Source organism: Chenopodium album, chromosome 6 (assembly GCF_948465745.1).
Source record: "Chenopodium album chromosome 6, dcCheAlbu1.1, whole genome shotgun sequence".
Lineage (NCBI taxonomy): Eukaryota > Viridiplantae > Streptophyta > Magnoliopsida > Caryophyllales > Amaranthaceae > Chenopodium > Chenopodium album.
The window spans coordinates 57,072,836-57,087,260 of NC_137839.1; the positions used below are offsets into that span (position 1 = coordinate 57,072,836).

General features: G+C 39.3%; 1 pseudogene; it reads right to left on the minus strand.

The window, feature by feature from the left end:
* Positions 1–954: 954 nt before the first annotated feature.
* LOC145636986 (putative mitochondrial protein AtMg00310 pseudogene) lies at positions 955–1,755 on the minus strand (annotated as a pseudogene).
* Positions 1,756–14,425: the final 12,670 nt, after the last annotated feature.

Genomic DNA, 14,425 nt, shown 5'->3' on the forward strand with positions numbered 1-14,425 from the left:
ATTATTATTATTATTATTATTATTATTATTTTATTATTTTTTATTTTTTTATATATTTTTTTTGAAACCCCTCTCAAAGGAAAACTATATTATAAGATCTTCGGAAATCAAAGACAAAATACTATCCGGAACATCATTTACCCATACTCTTCGACCCAACTCCCAAGGTTGAAAGTGAGCTAAAGTATGCACTACCCGGTTACCACTACGCTTAACAAAAGACCAAGAAAAAGACTCAAAATTAGAACATAAAGCTAGAATATCTTCTAAAAGAAGATGAAAAGTGCTTTGCCCTCTTGAACCATCACGCAAAGCTTGCACCAGCATCAAACACTCGCTCTCGATAACAATCCTCTTGTATCCTATCTCAATTGCCCAGCTTAATTAATCCCCATGAAAGAGCCTTTGCCTCTGCAATTTTCGCTTCCCATACTTCTTTGCACTGATACGAAGCACAACCAAGCACCTGCCCATCACAATCACGAGCAATAACACCAAAAGTCGAGTCAATATCCCTCAACAGACCAGCATCCACATTCAATTTGATGCTTCTCACCGCAGGCTTAGACCAGGACACGGGATGACAAGCAGCTTGTTGCCCCGACTTTAACCCAGCATCATTACCCACCTCTCTCACTTCCCCACTGATCTTCAAGGCATGGCTGATTATGCTTGCAGGGTCTGGTTGCTCACCTTCAATCACCTAGGAGTTTCGAGCACTCCAAATCGCCTAACAGATGGTGAGAATGTTTTCAACATCTATCTCATCTAGCTCCTTGAAGCAGTGATCCCACCAATCAGCAACACAAGAGAAGCGCATCTCACCCAAATTCTTATAAGGAGACTCGTCCCAAATATCCTGAGCCAGAGCACACTCCTTCAAGGCATGAATTGCAGTTTCCTCCGCTCCCTTGTAGACCCCACACAACGCATCAAACTCTTTCATACGCACACTCAGCCCTTTTCTAGTAGGCAGGGCATTCTGACAAGCACGCCAAAGAAAGATCTTGACCCTAGGTAGCACACGAACACCCCACAATTTCTCCCAAATACTGATGAGAGTTGTTGCCGCTCCTTCAGCTTTTTTCCAATCATCATCAAAGAGCGCCCTAATGCAGATCTTACAGAATAAGTCCCATCTTTCTCTAAATCCCAACACAACAAATCCTCTGGAAGACGACTACTCAAAGGAATATTCAAGATACTTTGTTGCTCAAGAGGAAGAAAAGTGCTAGCAACTGCAGTAGCACCCCAGCATTTTCTCACAGGGTCAATAAGGTCGCAGACTTTTAAATCCGAGCTGACATTTCCTCTAGGAGAGAGCACCTTAAGAGTTTGGGTACCAGGAAGCCACAGATCATCCCAAACTCTAATTTTTTTGCCATTTCCAACTCTCCATCGCATTCCCCTTCTTAAAACCCAACGAGCCTCCAAAATTCCCCTCCAAGTATAACGTGGAGACGAACCCAAATCTGCATCCATAAAGCTTTTCGATGGGTAATATTTGCCTTTTAATACCTGTTCCAGCAAGCTGCCCGGTTGCATAGCAAGTCTCCATGCTTGCTTTCCAAGTAAAGCCCAATTAAAAAGCTTAAAGTCCCGAAAACCAAGCCCCCCTTCATTCTTTAGCTTACATAATTTTTTCCACGCAAGCCAATGAATTTTTCTTTCCCCTTGTTTTTGACCCCACCAAAACTGAGCAACTAACGACCTGATTTCATCACAAAAAGAAGATGGAAACTGGAGCACACTCATAGCGTAGGTAGGGAGAGATTAGGCCACCGCCTTTATCATAACCTCCCTATCCGCCTTAGAAAGCACCATCCCCTTCCAACCTTGTAGTTTCTTCCATAATTTCTCCTACACACCTCTAGTGATTACCTTTTTCGACCTACCAACAACGGTGGGTAGCCCGAGATAACGATCATGAACATCCACGAGCTTCACCCCAAGACTACCTGCCAAAGCTACACGCCTATCTTAAGGCACACCTTTACTAAAAGAAACCGTTGTTTTATCAAAGTTAACCTTTTGCCACGATGTAGGGAATATTTCAAGCATCATAACCCCAAGCTTGAACCCCACTGTGATTATACACTTAAGTATGGTGGCGTCCAAAGGAAAAGAAAATAGAGCAAAAGAGTCGCCAACAAGTTTTAGGAACTTGTAAACCGTTCACGAGGTGAAGTTTACACCCCTTAACGATCCATGAGATCGTCAACTCCATAAGGTCTTGAACCAAATAGGGTTCGGGGATGAAGGTACGAATACAATCTACAAAAGAAAGGACCCGCCCTATAAAATAGGCCTCTACTTTATTCTGCTCGTATTCATGTGCGCTTTTTGACTAACATGCAATCATTATATTAATCCTAAACCTGTTTAATCTATGTTGGTTGAATATTAATGCACAAATAAAACTATTATTTGTGATCACTTGAATTAAAATCATATTAGCCTAAACCAAATTATTAATTATCTTATTAGGCATGATTTCAAGTACAAATTCCCTTTAAACATGCATAAAAGGCATGATCAAGCAATAACAATAAATATACATCAAGCAACATAATAATAACAATAATCAAAATCATGTTAATAATAAAGCTTAAATATAATAGCAAGACCCTAGGCATGATATTAACAAGATTAATAACAAATCCTAGCATGTCACTAAACATCAAAGATTAAAGCTTTAAACCTAACATGGTACTAACATGTGTAGACACCCATTTGTGTCTCTCCAAAACCAAACCCAGTGATGACTACCTTTCACGTCGAATCATAATAGAATAAAGTGAAAGTGTGGAAAGTTTAGTATTGCAGATAGTTTTAATTTCTTTTCTCTTCTCTTTGTTTTTGAAAACCTATTTTAAGAAAATAGCCCCCGATTTTGTTGGTCCATGATATGGGTCCAATAATAGTGTAGTTGGATAGGGCTTGAAAATAGCTTTCTGACGATATATTATAAGCCCAATTCCGATGAATATTGAGGAAGTTATGGCCAAATTACTGAACTGGGCCCGGTTTGAGTCTTATATGCGGCCCAATGATCTAGAGAAGGGCCTAATATGGGTTTATCATTCCTAATGCAATTAGGAATGGTTTTAGTCTTCTAGATTCTTCTAGAAGGTTCTTTTCATTCCTAAATCAATTAGCACTGATAAATTGACTTTTGTTGATTTTTTAGAGTTTTAATCAGAACAAAAGAATGTTTTTGAAGAAAATACGATTTAATCCTCCTGTACGGGCAATTTCTATCTGATTTTAGAAAACGTGTCAATATTTTAGTCAGCACCAAACACCAGCATTAGCGCCTGACGCTAAGCTTGGCTCTTGGCGCTAGCGTTAACGCCTGGCGCTAATGTCAGCGCCTGGCGCTAACCTTGGTTTTACGCGTCAGAACTCTGTTTTGATTTTTTTATCTTTTTGGCTGATTTTCTCTATAAATAGCTTCCTAAAAACTCCGTTTTCATTCACCAATTCTCTTCATTCACCAACTCTCATCAAGATTCTCTTGATTACTCTCTCTCTCTTTTCTAAACTAGCCTTTTCACAAATACAAAATTCCGCATCCGCAAGACTTAGATACACCTAGCCATATTCGAAGTTGCCTTCGCCCTAAACGTGAAAGGTTTAATTTATGAGGGTTTGGTCCCAAATCTCTCTTTCAATTATTTAATTTAATTGTTTGATTTATTATTTTCCTTGAAGTTACTAACGTGTGTATTTTGTTATTAGAAAGAGGTACGAGGCATCCAAGTAAGTACTTTAATGATTTTTATTGATGTTATGATGTAGAAATCATGTCTAAATTGTTATTATAATTCCTAGTATCATGTCTAGGGTAACTTTAATATCAAATATTATTATTATGATGCTTCCTATTTTCTTTCTAATATTTATATCGTTAGTATCATGTTAGGGTTAAAGCTTTGATTTTTATTGTTTAGTAACATGCTAGGGTTTGTTATTAATCTTGTTAGTATCGTGCCTAGGATCTTGCTATTATGCTTTAACATGATTATTTTTTTTTTATAATTATTATGATTATAATTATTGTTATTATGATTATTATTTATTATGTTGCTTGATACATTATATATTTATTGTTATTGCTTGATCACACCTTTTATACATGTTTAAAGGGAATTGGTACTTGTAATCACGCTTAATAAGATAATTAATAATCTTGTTTAGGGTTAATTTGATTATAATTCAAGTGATCGCCAATAATAGATTTATTTATGCATTAATATTCAACCAACATAGATAAACAGGTTTAGGGATAAACCTATTGATTTCATGTTAGTCAGAAAGCGCACATGAATACGATCAGAATAAAGTAGAGGCCTATTATTAGGGCAGGTTCAATCTCTTTTAGGTTGGATTTACACCTTCATCCCCGAACTACCAGTCATGGTTCGAGACCTATTGAAGTTGACGATCTTTTGGATCGTTAAGGGGTGTAACCTTCACCTCGTGAACGGTTTACAAGTTCCTAAAAAACTTGTTGGCGACTCTTTTGCTCTATCTTCTTTCCCTTTGGACGCCACCGTACTTTAGTGTATGATCACAGTGGGGTTCAAGCTAGGGATTAGTGCTTGAAATATTCCCTACAGTTTTTGGTGACTCCGCTGGGGAGGATTTATATTTTAATTCCTGGAATTTATTTCGGCAATGATTTAGAATGAGTGGATGAGACTCGAAAAGTTCTAAGTATTTCATGTGCGTAATTCTGATTAACATTATTGTCATATGCATGAAAAAGATCTCATTGGAAAGACCATCCGTAATGAGTTAAAACATAGGATTTTTACACGTAGAAAATTTGAGGAATATCTTTCACAACTAGGACCGAAATAACACTGTGCAAAACTGGAAAATTTTATCGAGCACAGAAAGCTGCTGAGGCATGTAGGAATTAGCGTCAGCGAACAGAAGTTAGCGCCAATATTTTGGCATTAGCGCCAGACGATAGCTCTGTCGCCAGGCGCTAAAGCCAAAAGCTGACGCCAACCTCTGTTTGTTGGCGCCAAATTCTTCCAATACCGAGCCAGAAATATGCGCTCTAATTTCGACCAGTTTTTAGCACTGTTTGCTCGATCCTACTTCCTGATTGAGTTTTTCTCACTTTTCTGAAACCTATATGTGTTCTACATATGGACATAACCCCTTGGGAATTCATGCTCCATCTACCTGATTGAACGCTCTGTGCAACAAAGGGTACATCCGGGAATGTTGAATTCACCAAACCATGGAAGCGAGTTTTTTCTAAAACTCGCGGTGTCCCATCCACTCGTGCCAACCCTTCACGGTTAGGCTTTCGCGCAGTGCATCCAGACAATTAACCATGGACCCTCTATTGACTAACCCATATCCCGAACTTTAGAGAACTAGAGCCATGGTTAGGTTGCAAACTCATTGCATCATATTGTGCCTATTTGACTAATTGTGCATTATTTGTGCATATGATATATGTTTTTCTTAACCGTTTGTTTGACTTGTGCTAAGATTAAATAAATCAATGACTAAAAGAACTTTTCCTAATTAATTAATTAATTAATTAATTAATTAATTAATTAATTTGAGTAAATAAAGTCTAATATTTTAACTAGAATTGACCTAGTACGACTTTAGGCATACCCCTGTTGATTAATAATACCGAAAACAGTTTCAGATTGAAGCTCCAGCAATGGCGCCAAAGTTTGAACTGTAGCGCCACTCTCTGTAGTGTGGCGCCTGGCGACAGTTCTGTCGTCTGGCGCTACACTGCAAAGAGAGGCGCCAGTCTTGTCGTTTTGACGACAGTTCAGATTATTGATCGAGTCATCACTTTGCGTCTAATTAACCAGTTGGCTAATTAATTTGGTTAAATTTTACTGTTAATAACACTTTGTTAAGTCATTAATTGAGTCTAGACACCAAGTCCCATGGTCTTACACAAGAGTCCAAGCATGTCACTTACACTCAACGCACACACCAACACACGTACTTTAACCATGTTTAAGAAAGTCTTGTATGCGCGTTTTTTCCGTCTTTTTTTTAGGGGGGTAAGTCGGATATTAATCCTCCAATTTAAATACCATACTTGGTTCCTAAAAAAATATATACCTTATTTTTGCCAAAAAATATGCACCTATTTTTTATTTTTCCTCTTTAAAACCATAAAGTCAAGGTCGATTTGAGTCAAGTAATTAAAATAAAAATGGTCTAAATTACAGCGCGTGGTCAAGAAAGGAAGGGCGGTTAATCAAAGAAAATCTTTTCGTACAAGTCCAACTTTTCGACAAACCCATTGCTCGTAAGAGGAAAGCTAGAACATTAATGGCAACACAAGAAGAAGTCAATGAGCTCAGGAACCAACTGGTTACCGTGACTGAGGCACTAAAGATCCTAACCCTTAAGATCGATGATCCCGTGAAACAACAACAGATGGACCTCATGCAAGAGAGTCTTAGCAAACTATCTAGAGACTACAAGTTTCAAGGGATTAGTTCACAAGGGGTCTCGGTGGACAAAGATCTTCTTCCGCAGATGTTCAATGCCAACGACATCCCGAAATTCAAAGCAACCGATAACCCTTATTTTCATTTAAAAGCCTTCGAAACAATAATGAGTATTAAGGGTATCGACAAGAAGGTGTTCCCCTCTCTGTTTTCACTATCTCTCGAGACCGTTTTCCATCCATGGTTCTTTTCTCTCGAGAAAGAAAAAACCTCCACCTGGGAGTCCATAGCAAACGCTTTCGTTGATAGATACAAATGCAACATTCAAGTTGAGACTGACCATAGGGAACTTGAAATCCTCAAACAAAAGGAGAATGAAGGCTTCACATCCTTCTTTAACAAATGGAGAGAAACCTCAGCTAAGATGATTGAGGTGCCCAGTGAAAAAGAGTCTGTAAGGTTATTCATCAAAAACCTTCAAGAAAAATACTCCAAGCATCTCAAGTATCAGAATAATCTCCATACCTTCAAGGCCGTCTACGACATTTGAATCAATATTGAAGACGACCTGGCTAAGTTAAAAGCTGCCAACAATAACTCCAATAGTGGCTGGAAAGGCAAGAAGAACGACAATCATTCTTCTTCCAAAACCACCCACTCAAACAATGTTAGCACTTTTAACCTAGGTGAAGTCCTTGCTATGAATAATCAAGGACAAAAGAAACCATTTAGGAGGAACTTTACTCCTATTGGCATGAGTTATGACACCGCATTTGACCGATTAAATGCAAAAGGTCTTATAATTCCTATTGGACCATTTGGGGACCCACCAGTCGAAAAGAGGTCGGCTAATTGGAACCCTAATGCACATTGCAAGTATCACCAAGGTAGGGGCCATCTCACCGAGAACTGTTGGAAGCTTAAAGAAGCTATCCAAGACTTCGACAATAACAAGCTGCCGTTGCCCCCTGCCAGTAAAAAGCCAAGTATTGATAATGCGCCGCTCGCTCACTCTTTGGCTATCTCTGATGAGGAAAACGAGGTTCACCCCTCGTCTCTCATCAAACCTGTTACAGAAATCCATGTCATCGAAGAAGAGGAGGAGATCTTTTTCGACGCCATGGATAATCTTCCGGAATTAGCAAGTAAAGAGGACATACAATCGCTTACACTATCTATGATCGAAGGATCGCACTTGCTACGTGAAACTCTCAAGGCTATAAAAGAACTTCAGGAGAAATATGACGAGGTTCCACTCCCGAAAAGTAAACCCAAGGAAGAGTTCACACCCATGGGAACGACTTATGAGGCAAAACGTTTTCCTTTACAAGTCACCGAAAAACCCAAGAAGAGTAATAGACTCTACACTCCAATTGGGATCCCATATGTACAAATGTTCAAAATGCTCTCCGAGAGTGAAGAAATCAAACCTCTCGAACCGAGACCATTTGAATCATTGAAAAGGACAGATAGATATTACTGTCAATATCATCAATCAGGAGGTCACACTACCGAAAACTGTTTTAAATTCAAGGATTTAATTCAGAAAATGATTGATGAAAAGAAGATAGTCTAAGTTCCACAAGAAGAGGATGCAAGTATTAATGGAGTTTGGGACAGCGACGAAGAAGAAGTCTACTTAAAAGACATGGTAGGACCTCCGCCTTCGGTGTCATATGCCATGGATGACTTTTGGGTTGAAGAAGATTCATCAATAGACGTCCTCACAAGATCCGGGAGAATGCAACCTCCTGTTTCAACACAACCCATGCCAACCACACAACAAGTTCCCATGCCTATCATTGAAGATAATGATATCGTCAAACAGTTTAAGAAGACAAAAGTTGAAATAAACGTATGGAAACGTCTGGCCACATCTCGAGAACATAGGTTGGCTGTAATGAATGCCTTAGACAAAATAGGGATAGATTCTAACACCACTCTTGAGGGGTTGGCTAACTTCCTCACGAGTGATCTACCTAGTCCCATCAATTTGATCACCTTTTCTGACAAGGATTTACCCCCAGAAGGTGACAAACACTATAAGGCATTAAACCTCACAGTAGTTTGCAAGAGAATGAACGTCCCTATGACTCTTATAGACAATGGATCAGCCATTAACATCTGTCCACTTAGAACTGCGAGGATGCTAGGCATAAGGGATGAAGAATTAACCCCATCAACGCAAGGAATAAGAGCCTACGACAACACTCGTCGTCAAGCTCTTGGTAAAATTACCATGAATGTAATGGCGGGAGCAATAGAACATGCTACTACTTTCCAAGTAGTAGATATTAAAGCCTCATTCAATTTACTGTTGGGACGCCCTTGGCTTCATGACCTAAAGGCCGTCCCCTCATCCCTCCACCAACAAGTGAAAGCTATAGTTGGAGGAATTCCTATTACCATCGATGCTTCACCTATGAGAATAAAGTCTATAGAAAGTCCAATAATTAACGTGGAGCACGATGAGGATGATGAAGATTTATGGGGCTTTAATGAAGAGGTCTCCTTAATCTAGGAGGATGAAAGGATCTTTCTTTGCCACGACCCCCATTCTAACATGATCGTGAATGCTATTCTCAAGAAACAAGGACATTTTCCTAGGATGACCCTAGGAAAGAAAAAGGGAATAGCAAAACCGCTGGAATCACCTGACCTCCCTAAATTAGATTCTTTCGGACTTGGTTTCGAACCGACTCGGAAAGATCTTAAGCGAGCCTAGGAAAAGTCGAAGGCACGTAGGGACGCTCGCATTCAAAAGAAAGCAATCCGAATGGATCAGTACCCTCTTACACTTAATGGTCAATTCATAAAAGAAGGAGAGGACTATCCATGCCACGAATTTCCCGAGCCATTTGTCGTAAACGGCATAAGGCAACCGAGATTTGAAATTTTCTTGGATTGCTATTTCACAGATGAAATCCCAACTCCTGTCCATAAGGAGAAAGCACCCCCATGCTTTGACTTTAATGTCATGGGATTATTATTTGGCCGAGAAAAGGATGAGCCGACATACAAAGAGGATAACTCCTCGCTCATTCAAACAGTCCTACAAAGCGAAAACTTCGATCCCTCGAAGCTAATCACTCCAGCGGAAGGATCACTACAAGGGTGGCGCAAGACCGTCAAGGTGACTACTCCAAGCGGAAGAAAGATCTCCATCACGATAGGACAAGGACCGATGTTCGAAGATTCATCTGAGTCAGAGTCAGAGTCAGAGTCCCTCCCTATAGAGTCATCTAAGTCTTTAGTAGTAGCACCTTCCCCTTCTTTCTCTTCTCCTAGAATAGTTAGTGATCAAGTCCCTGAGGACATATCACTCTTTGATGTAATGATCTCAGAGTATAATAATATGATTTCTTCTCCTTACTCCTTGTGTTCTTCTTTAACCCAAGATGACGAGCATTGCTTAACTAATAATGAAAAAGACAAAGAACTTATTAAATCAATGGAAACACTTGAAAAGAAAACACCGATAATCGAAGAAACTGAAACGGTTGATATCTCAAATGATTCAACCAATAAAAGAGAAGTTAAAATCGGACTAACACTTAATGAACAAGAAAGAACCGATTTAATTAACTTGCTTAAAGAATCATCGATGTATTTGCTTGGTCATACGAAGATATGCCAGGCATTAATAGAGAAATAGCTCAACACACTATACCACTAATTCCGGGAATGAAACCTGTAAAACAAAAGTTACGTCGAATGAAACCCGACGTAGCTCTTAAAATAAAAGAAGAAGTTCAAAAACAAATAACTGCAGGTTTCATTAAGGTATCAAAAAACCCCGAATGGGTCGCCAACATCGTCCCAGTTCCGAAAAAAGACGGAAGGGTAAAAATGTGTGTCGACTATTGAGATCTAAATAAGGCAAGTCCAAACGACGACTTCCCTTTACCACACATCGATATTCTGGTAGATAACACAGAAAATCACGCACTTCTCTCTTTCATGGATGGATACGCAGGCTATAATCAGATTCTCATGGCAGAAGAAGATATGGAGAAAACAACCTTCATAACACCATGGGGAACTTACTGCTACACGGTAATGCCATTCGGGTTGAAAAACGTAGGTGCTACTTACCAATGTGCAGCGACTGCCTTACTCCATGACATGATGCATAAAGAAGTTGAAGTGTATGTGGACGACATGATTGTAAAATCAAAAGATCGCCTGGGCCATCAAGTAGCCTTAAGAAAATTTTTCGAAAGGCTAAGAAAATACAATATGAGGTTGAACCCATCTGAGTGTGCTTTTGGAGTCACCTCAGGCAAGCTTTTGGGTTATGTCATAAGCTCTAGAGGAATAGAGATAGACCCAACCAAGATCAAAGCAATCATGTCAATGCCACCGCCCAAAACCGAGAAGCAAATTCAAGGATTTATTGGCCGGTTACAATACATAAGTAGGTTCATATCAAAATTGACGACGATATGTGAACCAATCTTTAAAAAGCTTAAGAAGAATGTACCAGTAATATGGGATGACGAGTGTCAAAAAGCCTTTGAAAAGATCAAAGCCTATCCGCAAATTCGCCCGTATTAGCACCAGCACTTCCCGGAATACCTTTTAGGTTGTACCTAACAGTTACCAAAGAGACAATGGGAGCTATACTAGCACAAGAAGTAGAAGGAAAAGAAAACGCAATCTACTATCTAAGCAAGAAAATGCTCGAATATGAAGCGCGTTATACACCACTTGAGAAGTTGTGCCTCACCTTGGTGTGGGCCACAACCAAGTTAAGACATTACATGTTAGTACATACAATCTTTGTAGTCTCCCGATTAGATCCACTCAAGTATCTATTCGAGAAATCTACACTTAATGGACGCATATCGAGATGGATAGTCAATTTAGCCTAGTTTGATGTAAGGTTTATGCCGCAAAAAGCTATCAAAGGATCTGTAGTGTCAGACTTTCTAGCGGACTTTCCAATAGAAGACTCGACGTAAATACAAGACAATGAATTTCCAGATGAAGACTTAATGGTCACTGAAGATGATACCTGGACCTTATACTTCGACGGAGCCTCAAACCAAAAGGGGTGTGGCATTGGAGTATTACTAGTATCACCTAAAGAAGAGCATGTTCCAATCTCCATAAATCTCCATAAAGCTTGATTTCAACGTTACCAACAACGCTGCTGAATACGAAGCATGCGTGGTAGGCCTTGAAACAGCTTTGGCATTGGGAGTAAAAAAGTTACGGATATTCGGAGATTCTTCACTAATCATTAATCAAATATCTAAAAGGTGGAAAGTAAGGAGCGAAAGTCTAGCCCCTTACCAAACCTATCTGGAAACTCTTACTAATCAGTTAGAGAAGGTATAATACTCATATCTACCTAGAGAAGAAAATTGCTGATGCCTTGGCAAGACTAGCCTCAATGGTTAGGATTCCTACGGAAATCGAGCAAATGCCTCTAACTATAGAAAAAAGGCACACACCAGCATATATTCAGGCTATAGAAGATGATGAAATAATCTAAGACGAAGAAGAAGAAGAAGAAGAAGAAGAAGAAGAAGAAGAAGAAGAAGAAGAACCGTGGTATACGGATACACTCAATTATGTCACCATAGGAGAATACCCTCCCCATGCTGACAAAAGAGCAAAATGAGCATTAAGACTCTTGGCTTCCCAATACGTACTCAACGACAATGAGCTACATAAAAGGGTACTTAAGGGTCGAGCTCTCTTATGTGTAGGAAAAAAGGATGCCCAAAGAGCAATGAGGATAGTCCACGAAGGAATTTGTGGAACTCACATAAATGGTAAAATGTTAGTCCAAAAGATAATGCGAGAAGGATACTACTGGACTACAATGAATAGGGATAGCCATCAATACGTAAAAAGATGCCCTAAGTGCCAAATCTATGCCAATTTACAACACGTTCCTCCATCCTTGCTCTATACCTACACGTCGCCATGGCCATTCTCTACATGGGGAATTGATATCATCGGCAAAATCACTCCCCCAGGAACATGAGGCCACGAATATATCCTAGTGGCAATTGATTACTTCACAAAGTGGGTCGAAGCGCAATCATACGCTAAACTCACTGCAAAACATGTAGCACTCTTTATCGAGAGAAATATTATTTGTCTATACGGAGTGCCACATGAAATGATAAGTGACAATGGAACTCACTTTCAAGCCAAATGTGAAGAATTGCTACAAAAATATGGCATTCAACATCATCATTCCTCCCCTTATAGGCCTCAAGCAAATGGAGCAGTCGAGGCAGCTAATAAAAATCTAAAGACTATCATCGAGAAAATGACGGAAAATTATAGTGATTGGCCGGACAAACTTCAGTTCGCATTGTGGGGTTACCACACGTCAATTCGCACATCAACAAAAAATACGCCATTTTCCTTGGTTTATGGAATGGATGGCGTACAACCTGTCGAACTAGAGATTCCATCTCTATGCATCACATTAGAGAGCAAACTCGATGAAGTTAAATGGACTAGGGCAAGATATGAAGAGCTAATTCTACTTGATGAAAAACGGCTAGAAGCTCTACATCACACTCAGTGTTACCAAACTCGTATGGCTAGGCATTTTAATAAGAAGGTCAAGACAAGAAACATCAAAGTAGGAGACTTGGTGTTAAAAGCATTAAGGAAAAATGTTTTAGATCCAAGGGGAAAATTCAGACCTAATTGGTCCGGACCCTACATTGTCAAAACAATCCTGTCAGGAGGTGCAGCAAAATTAACTGACATGGATGACAATGAATTCTCGAACATGACAATTCTTGACCAACTTAAGAAATACTACCCATAATTACTTGAGTAGGATACTCAAGAGAGCTACGTTTGGCCTGATTCCTTAAGAGAGGATACGTAGGCAACCCTTCACGGGTGCGGCCACTTTATTTTTTAAAATCTCGCATCCCAGACTTAATAAAAAAAATTCAACAGAAGATCGACGAAACATCGGCGTCACAGAAAAGATTCTGGCGCCAGCCGATGAACATCAGCGCCAGACGACAACATCCGTTGCCTGACGCCAGACTGCCGCAGCCAGAGCCAGTCGCAAAATTGTGGCGCTAATTTATAGTTAAATGTCTGGGAATATTTTGGTGTTTTTCGGAAAATTTTCGACTTCCGTACCTGAAAAATTAATTCTTTGGTTTTCATTGCTTTAATAAAATAAATTTAAAGTGAATAATTTAATTAAAAAGCTGGAATTTCATTAATAAAATAATTACATTATTGATGGAATTTAAATAAAGTTTAAATAAATTAACTTTAAATTTAAAAACTAAGTCTAATAATTGGAAACTAAGCAATGCTCTTAATCTTCTTTTTCTTTCTTAGCCCTTTTCTAATTCTTGTCTGCTTCTTCTTCCTCATCCATAAATTTAGCTAGTAGGCATCCTTTAGAGGACCTACATTCAATCTTGGAGTAGATAGTTCCCCCCTCAGCTAGGACTCCATGCTTCTTTTCTACCCAAGCTTTCTTTTCTGTGGTGTCAGCTTTCCTTTTTCCTTTATCTTTTGAAGTACTCTTCTTCTTAGGTATTATAGGTGCTTTAAACTCAATTCTTTAACCCAAGTGTTCCCTAACAGGAATCACTTTGTCACCTAGACGACTCTTCACATCAGTCTTACTCTCATTTTTCTTCACGTCCTTTGAGGGTTTCTTCAGAAGCCACTTTTTTACATCATTGGGCAAAGAAGGAGGAACCTTTTGGGTAATTACTTCCCATAAAGGTCTAGCGCTCCAATAAGCATCAAATTTGTCTACTTCTTGGGAGATAGGGAACTCGTAGGGTTGACGAAGATCACCGGAAGGAATAGTCTGAAGTAAGCCGTATTGTCTTTTTACCCTGCAGGGATAATAAAAAGTCATACGGGACAAGCTTGGAAGACGATAGAAAGGGTGCTTGTTGACACCAACCATCTTCTCTATTTTCCACCAAGGGATGACCCACTTGATGGTAAAATTAGAAGAC